The sequence below is a fragment of the Anser brachyrhynchus genome, assembly GCF_964034855.1.
Source record: "Anser brachyrhynchus genome assembly, chromosome: 2".
Lineage (NCBI taxonomy): Eukaryota > Metazoa > Chordata > Aves > Anseriformes > Anatidae > Anser > Anser brachyrhynchus.
Window position 1 is genome coordinate 70,031,140 of NC_137695.1, and position 7,086 is coordinate 70,038,225.

Consider the following 7,086-nt stretch of genomic DNA (forward strand, 5'->3'; position numbering starts at 1 on the left):
GAAAAGCTTTATGGCTAGCTAAATACATTCTTAATGCAGGTTAAAGTACCTTCTGTCATGTTTTTAAGGTTTAACTTTAATGTGCAGCATTATTACTTTTTGTAAGAGAAATTAAATGTAATGTAGTGGAATGTAATGGCACATGATGTATCTAATCAAAGCTTAAGAGAGAGAATAATGCTTCATGGGTAAGAGATGCCACTCAAATTACAGTGTTTTGTATTCCTTTAAATGAATAGATGTTAAGATAATCACCATTTCATGCCTGATATTTTAGTAGTATTGTATTAACACTCACACATATGCAACTCACAGCTTTCGTTTTGTGGTTTTCTGGTGTTTTGTGTGTGTGTGTGTGTGTGTGTTCCAAGCTTTTGTTTGTTTGTTTGTTTGTTGTTTGTTTTGTAATGCTCTGAACTATGGAGAGAAAAAGTGAAAAAAAACCTGTGATTTTTAATGCTTACATTGGAAAATTTCTCTTCTATTTTTATTATTGAATCTATACAACTTTCTTCAACATAGCAGCTTCTAGATGCTGTATATTGCTTCCCTCTCAGTGACAACACGGAGATCCACTGAATGTCAATATTTTCAGTGATTTCACTGGAAACATCAGACTGATTGGGATCCTCTAGGCCGTCAACCCCATCTGCTAAGACAAAAAACTGAAACCAAGACACAGGCATTACAATAATGTTACCAAAAAAATTGTTACGTTAAATCATTACATAAGTTTTGGGTTTGCCACTCCTACCATTCCGATCAGAATGAAGTATTGAAGTTCCAGAACCTCATTTCTCAAAACAGAACAGAAAGTACCTACTAATTTCCACTCTAATAAATTTATGGTTAGTTTATACTTATTTATTCTTATGCCAACATTGCTCTTTTTTCTTACTGTATTTTACTGCAGTTTTTCTATCTCCGGAAATGATACCCCCCTTCTACTCCTATCCCCCCCACCCCAGCTTCAGGGATAAAAAGGGTGATTGTGCAGTAAATTCTAGAGTTGAGCAGCAGAAGACTCATCCACTACTGAGACATCCATCTTTGTTTGGGATGGTGGAATGACAGTTTCAATTAAAAAGCTTGGTTGTAAACAAAATACAGATAAGTCCTTGTCTAAAAAAACCTCACATTTTACACTGACTATAATCCTTAAAATTTGCTAGATTCATATACTCATCTAAACTTGTTTCGTATTTGCGGTCTTTGTTTTGTTTTGTGTGCACTTTGTGTTGTGTTTTTTGCGTGTGTGTGTGTGTTTTTCTTTTTTGTTTTGTTTTTAAGCCAAACTTCTGTAACAGTTTATTAACCTTCAGATAATTTCTTTTTTAATAACATTTACCTATTTATCCATAGTTATTTTTATCCACACCTGCACTTACCCTCCACAAATTTAATTCCTTTCAGTTTGTCTACACAACTGTAAAACAAAGATGCAACTAAAATCTGGACTATGAATGTCTATGAGAGAAGAAGACAGACAGTTCTTGGGAAAAAAAAAAAAATAGTGCTCCCCTTGCTCCCTTACTTCCCTTCAAGAGACCAGCACTTCCACTTCTTGTTCTACGTACCAGTTCTGCAGCGTCTGTGCAGTTCTTGTTCTAACAGCTACTCAGCATGGCTTATCCAGTGAACTAGGACTATTTCTATGCTTTTGACTTTCAGAGGAAATTTCTAGCTATCAGTAAGTAAAGATGAATAAAGAAGAAAGTGAGAAAGATCTTTCAAATACACCACAAAGCTAACAGAAGGAAAATCCCCAACCATTCCCATCTTCAGATGAGGTGTGGTTTAAGGAAGAAAAAAAAAAAAAGGAAAGGAAAAAAACTATAATCAAATTCAGAGTAGTTCTCATCAGCTAAAAATAGTTTAATAATAGAAAGATCTAAGGCCTGCATGTTCAGAAAAGCAGGAGACACAATATTCTAAATCAAAGACTGATTCCTTGGAGCACATATTTAAGTATTACCTTTAAACAGACTAAAAAGTAAGTTTCTTATTCCACCCCATTAAGAGATCCTCCTATTGGGCTGCCATCCAATTGCAATTGATACCCCTTAAAGTTCAATGACTTGACCTTCCTGACACAAAACTCTTTCTAGCAATTCTGTCTTGCTTAAGAAGCAGACAGATGAAAGAGACGGGGAGAAAAAAAAAAAAGAAAAAAAAAGAGGTGGGAGGGAACTATGCACTAAGCATCAAATGTCACTTTATGGAATCTGGGGAAAGAGTGAAAAGTTTCCACCTCTTTCTCAAGTCTGCATTGCAGCTGGAATGAACAGGACCCACCACTTTCTTAGCATAGTTTGGGAGCTGATTGCTAATACTACCTGGAAGGTAGTTCTCAATCTACTTATGTGTACTTTACTTTAAAAAAAAAAAATTAAATTATGACTTCATTTTACAATCCAGAGTTGTGCATATATTTGTGGCTTTAAACAGCCTCTGTAACTTCTCTCTGAACACCTGTGAAGATCATTCAATCCATTCAGAACCCTCCAGTAATACTTAAAGGGACATGGAAACACATATTAAAATTTCAGAAAACAGAGAAACAAACAAAAGAAAAATAAAACTAAAGACTCATATACTGGCAATACCCCACAAACTGGAGCACCAGAAGTTGTTTTCCCCACTGTTTCGGATAATTATAAAACTATGCAATTCAAAGATTCTTATGCTTTCCTAAGAGACTACCTATCTCAATACTCCACTCACAAGTGGATGTCTGCATGCACAAGCCTCTCATCTATTTTATCCCTCTCGTAAGTACAATCCAATAACTACCTAGTAACAGGCTACTGTTTGTCACCACACAGTCCAAACAAACAGCAAATAAAATTCAATAAATAGAATGAACCTTTTTACTGCTATGCATATATTTGGCTACAAACAGCTTTTCCTCCTTATCCTAGTCACTTGGCTTCACCTTTCATAGGTGTAGGACTTTCCAATGTAAAAATCACTAGCAATTACATTTACATATTAGTATTTCCTACATATATATTTCAAAATGTCCAAATTCCATAAGTGCATCTATAAAGCAGACAAATAATATTGTCAGTTTTATTAAAAGGCAATGTGACATGTAAAACCAATTTATTCAATCCTTCATCAAGCCAAAATCGTAGGGAAGACAATGAGTGTTCAGTGCATTTTGTCACAACACGACTTGTCACAAAATACTAAGTATATCCACAACTGCTTACAAAGTCAGTGACAGCTGCGTGATTCTATTTTGATTACTAACCTTTCCTCCAAAGAAGCCAAAAACAGTAGAAGGCCAGCACACATGCAGAAGCATGCATTTTACCTTACTGCCCTGAGTTGCACTGTACAGTTCCAAGTCCTTAAATCCCCTGGCAGGCCATTTGTATGGCAGAAAGCATGAATTTAACCCCGTAAGGTTTCTTACTTACTGTAGAGCTGCTGTTTTGAGCAATATTTAGGACACTGCGACAAGATGGATGTTCTACAATACTTGCAATGGGAAATGAATCTTATAGTCACTCTTAAATGACTGTAAGAAATACCTCTTGGGTTTTAAAATAAGAGGAAAAAAAGCGTGTAACATGTCTCAGATGTAACATGTCTCTGTATAAACTTGCTATTTTTCCAGCATTCCTTATTATGAAATACAAAATTATTTTGATGAAAGGGCATAAGTTGTCCCTAACAAAGGTGAAAAGCACAGAGGCATATTATTATTTACACAGCACGTACTACTAATTATGATTAGTAATTATGATTTTATTTGTATATATTTTTCGCTCTTGTAAATATTCAACAAATAAATTGCAGGAAAAAAAAATCAAATAATATATTCCTTGAAATATCTGTGGAAATAGATTACAATATTTGCTATTTATGTTACATGTTTTTTCACCTAATTCACACATCATTTACTTCCCTTCCCTGATCATTTAAACATATAAAACCCCACAGGAAAACAGTCATTAAGGCAATAAAAAAAAAAAAAAAAGTAATTTCTAACAAAATCCATGACCTTTTATAGATCCACACACAATGCCTAAATTTTGAAATACATAAATTAACAGATTCTCACTTGGACCTTTTTCCTGACAATATTTCTAAACTATTTCTTTGCTGTTGTGCTGTCTCAGCAAACAGTAACAGATTGGTAATTCTCTGGTCCCTCACTCCCTATTGTTTCTTTAACTTTTGACATGAGAATAGCCATCTGATAAAATGCGTTTAGAGAGCATCTCTTTTCAGAGATTAGAGAAAAGAATTATAACTGAATATATCACAGAAGAAAGATTTAAATTCTCACCATGCATCTGCTACAAGTGTAAAAAAGTATGACTGTTTTGTTAAAATACCATCAACATCATATACAGCAAAAATGTTTACTGTATATGGCAATCTGGTAAATCGAGCTTGCTCTCTTTTGCTCTGTCACATAAATTAAAAGTTCTTAATCTATTTTACACAGGCAGTCAGTTCAAGATAGGGTGGAATCCATCCCCATTTTAGGAAGCAACAACAAGCTGCAGCAGGGAAAGGGCATAATGAAGAATGGTAGGATAAAAAATGCGTACCTACAAGCTGCTGGAGAGATCTGCATCTTCCAGGAACTAGTAAACACCATGAGTTTCTTTCCAAAGCTGTTTCCTTCAAACACTACAAATTTGATGCAGGACAACCTTCAGAAACAGTTAAAAGGGAATTCAGGTTTCCGGGAAAGGGAAAGCCAGACAAGAACCATCTTTCTTTTAGGTTCAGTAAGGGTTGTTGATACCTGCACTAAGAACCCAAGCTGCTTTGCAGTGACAGCCCTACACGTTAAATAGATTAAAAATTAAACTGAGGTATTTCTTCTCCCAGAAACATCTTGTTTCTACCAGTCCAAAGACAGCAGCAACAAGCATGAAATGTGAATGCAATTTCCCTTGGGACTACATTTTATTACAAAAGACAGAGGCTAGGTTCTCGACAGCTAACTAGGATCTCAAGACTTCAGATCTGCTTAGATGATACATTGCAGATGTAGAAAAGAATCTCCCATTCATTTTGTCACCTAATTCACAACAGAGCACAATTCCACCTCGCATTTGCAAGACTATCAAATGAATTCTTAAAGCAAAAAAAAAATCAAGAACCTGTTCACCATAAAACAAAACCAATGTAGTTCTTGGGAACCAAACAGTCACACATAGCCAACTACAATACGAGAGGTGACGGCTTGACTGCACTGAAATCAATAAGGTTCCCACTTAAGACAACATTTCAACTTACAGGAGACACCCATAGTTCTTGCCTGTTCACAGCAGACATAATTTGGTTAATGTAACAGAAGCCAGGGTGTAGCTAGGTTATCATCTGAAACAGGTTTAACACAGAGCCTATAATCAGCAGGATTGTTGGGAAAACAAATAGCCTTGAAGGGATAATCGTTATTTGGAAGTCAAGTTATGTAAAACATATTTCCCCCTGTGTTATTGCTTCAAGTTGTTTGATTGCACCTAGTATATGTAAAGAGTGGAAATTATAGAATCTTCACCCTGAGTGGTTTAGACTCTGTTGTTGTAATAGCTACTGGAGTTTTAAAGGGTTTTCTTGCCTTTTTCTTTTGGTCTTTTTTTTTTTTCATGCAGGTAAAAGCTGATAGGAGTAAAGTAATGAGACAGTATAAAGAAATTCACAGCCAAGGAAACTCTGCCAATTTTCTAAAACAGATGCCAATGCTTTTGGCACCTTCTTGTAGTTGACTAAAAACTGAGTCCAAATTTATCATCAAAGAGCTAGCCAGGCATGCAGATAGCACACATATCTCCCTCAAAGGAAAAGCTTAAAAACTTAGGCAACTTCACAGTATCACTTTCTCTTAAAACACAGATCAAATAACCCTCCTTCTTCCCTCCCAGAACAGACAACACTGTATCTGTTACAGTATATGAACAATTGTATTTCTTTTTCCTCTTCTATTATTATCCATGTATATTATACAAATAAAACAGGATGCATTAGAAGCAAGCGTAAGAAATCCACATGTATCGGTGCCTAGCTAATATTTATCCCCAATATTCCAAATACACAAAATGAATTAGCAGAGGGGAGCACTAATAAAGCAGAAAAGTATCCCTTTTTTCAGTTGTCTGCAAGAATGCCAAGGTCTGGCTCTATGTCCTCCTTCAAGTACAGCACTTCAGCATGTGTTACTTCAAGCAATTACTAGAATCGTACAATGTAACTACAACAGCACTACTCCCAGCTAGCCACAGTCTTCAAGGTACAAGCACACTGCTGGACCAAACCCATTTTCCTATATGCCTAAGTTTTATTTATAAATAATATTCCTACTAGTGCTTGAAACAGGATGAAGAATGGAAAGCATGAATTCTTGTGTAAAAGGCCAACAGTCATTATATTTTGCACTTCTAGCTCGTTCTCCCTTCTGTTTTCCTTCATTCTGAGTGTCAACCATCAGCATGGAAAAAGCAGAAAGGCCTGCGCCTTCCAATCTGAACATGGTACACCTGCTATATACAAGGCAGACTGACAAGGTATTCTTCGAAAAAGAATTGAAACATGGTAGATATTTCTTAGAAGCAGCGTTTTCTTGTAAGTATAAATTTTCCTGTATATGTAGAATGTAGGAAATTAATAGTTAGAGTTCTAATTTTTTATTTTCCTGACTTGAGAGAGTGAATTTGCCTCAGTTATGCTAAGATTTCATTCAACATCTTTGTATTGCATAATCATAATAGGTATCATAGTCATAATATCATAATATACATAAGCATAGTATGATAAAATACATTTAAAAGGCAAATATAATGTATAATGATAACGTTGCATTAGCATGCCCTTTGAACAGGCAACACAGTACACACAGTAATGCAGATTCTCAGCTGGGGCAGATTATTTTAACCTTTAAATCAAAACTAAGAAGTGAACTCTACTGAGAAATGTTAAAAAAAGAAAAAAAAAAAGAGGCTATGTTTGGGGCATCTTGTTTTAGTTTTACTTTACTATAAACATACCTACTTGAGAATAAGAGGACAAACATTTTTGCAGCCTGATGTGTGCAAATTATACATACAGACATGGGATGCA

The 7,086-nt window shown here is 35.3% G+C and overlaps 1 long non-coding RNA gene across 2 annotated transcripts; it reads right to left on the minus strand.

Moving 5' to 3' along the window:
- Positions 1–348: 348 nt before the first annotated feature.
- Positions 349–5,899, minus strand: LOC308191049. 2 transcript variants are annotated; one of them, XR_013947676.1, is made up of 3 exons: positions 5,266–5,899; positions 4,569–4,673; positions 349–665 (listed from the first exon to the last, which is right to left on the minus strand). It is a non-coding gene; the product is annotated as an uncharacterized lncRNA (long non-coding RNA). The 2 variants fall into 2 exon arrangements; XR_013947677.1 differs by lacking the exon at positions 5,266–5,899 and adding an exon at positions 4,769–4,997.
- Between the last annotated feature and the right edge of the window lie 1,187 nt (positions 5,900–7,086).